Source organism: Solanum lycopersicum, chromosome 7, assembly GCF_036512215.1.
Source record: "Solanum lycopersicum chromosome 7, SLM_r2.1".
NCBI classification, from domain to species: domain Eukaryota; kingdom Viridiplantae; phylum Streptophyta; class Magnoliopsida; order Solanales; family Solanaceae; genus Solanum; species Solanum lycopersicum.
In genome coordinates this window covers 57898919-57900433 of record NC_090806.1, presented here as the reverse complement: position 1 = coordinate 57900433, position 1515 = coordinate 57898919, and positions in this window count along the sequence as shown.

Sequence of the window (1515 nt, the reverse complement as noted above, 5' to 3'; positions counted from 1 at the left end):
CGGAAGAGAATTCTATCAGACACCAAAGAAGCACGCTGTGCCAAATCATTGATACAGATCAACCTCCCCTTCAAACTAACTATTTTTCTTTGAATGTAGTAAATACAGGTACATATACAAAGGCAGTTTCAACAATCAACATGCCACTTTTGAGCCTGACAAAAGACACTCGACCCTTCCAACAAGGCAAATGTCCAAGCTGACTAGATTTTTGTTTAATTCGATTTTCGATATTCAGTGAGTATTTTTTAATACAAATATAAAATATAAAGTGCATGTGAATTTTTCATTCAAACATTTATCTTTTAAAGGTATCCTAGGGATTTGATTCAATTTTTTGAGATGTAAAATGAAAATTTTTGAAGATTATTTTTTCTAAGGCTACGAGGAATAATTTTTTTAATTTTTAAAGGAATAATTTTTTTTGAGAGATGGCAATTTTTTAATTAATTTAGTTGATGGACAGAAATGATTAATGGAAAACAAAGAGCTAATCATTACTAGTTAATAAAGAACACACAGAATTATTTTTTTAAAAAAATATGGAAAAGAGGGATTATTGGTTGTGCCTTAATTATATTAAAAATTTTCGATTCTTACTACTTACATCTACGGATTGTTCCTACTTGAAACTTAAGAAACTTAGAAAAAATTATTAAAGAAGGCATTACTTAAAGCTATAGTGTAAGGTTCATTATGTAAATAATTGTAATTAAGAGGACTATACATCAAAGAAGTTGTTAAAGTAGTTAGAAGTTTGTTAGAAGTAGTTAGAATAAATTCAGTCTTTTATTCTTGTATATAAATGGTTGAATGTACAGATTAGAAATATACTTTTGGAAATACACAAAGATATACAAGTTTTCCTCCTCTATACTGCTTCTTCTTCTTTGTTCTTTACTGTTCTTCTCTGTTTCTCTTCTTCATTTTCTTCTCTACGTAGCTTCATGCTCATGCATGACTAACATGCCTCAACTGCAAGAAGTTTAACATGGTATCAGAGTCAGCACAATAGAGCTTCAAGATCTCGGCCAAGACCATGGCAACTGTCGATAATGAGTTGCCAGAGAAGCTGAGCCATAATCACCCTTTGTTCTTACATTCAATAGACAATTCAGGTGTATTACTTAGTTCAATTCAACTAACTGGAGCTGATAATTTTTCAGTATGGAGTCGAGCTATGAAAATTGCAATTGTAGGTCGCAATAAACTTGGATTCATTGATGGATCATGCAGAAAAGAGTTATATGGTCCTAACTTGACAAATATATGGGAACGATGCAATGCCATAGTGCTTTCATGGATCATGAATTGTGTGTCGAAGGAATTACTTGGAGGCATTGTTTATTCTACCAATGCAGCAGTTGTGTGGAAGGATTTGTGTGAAAGATATGACAAGATTGATGGATCACGAATCTTTCAACTACACAAAGAGATTGCTACTGTTAGCCAAGGTACAAGTTCAATCTCAAGCTATTTCTCTAAGCTGCGTGAGTTGTGGGTAGAGTATGATAG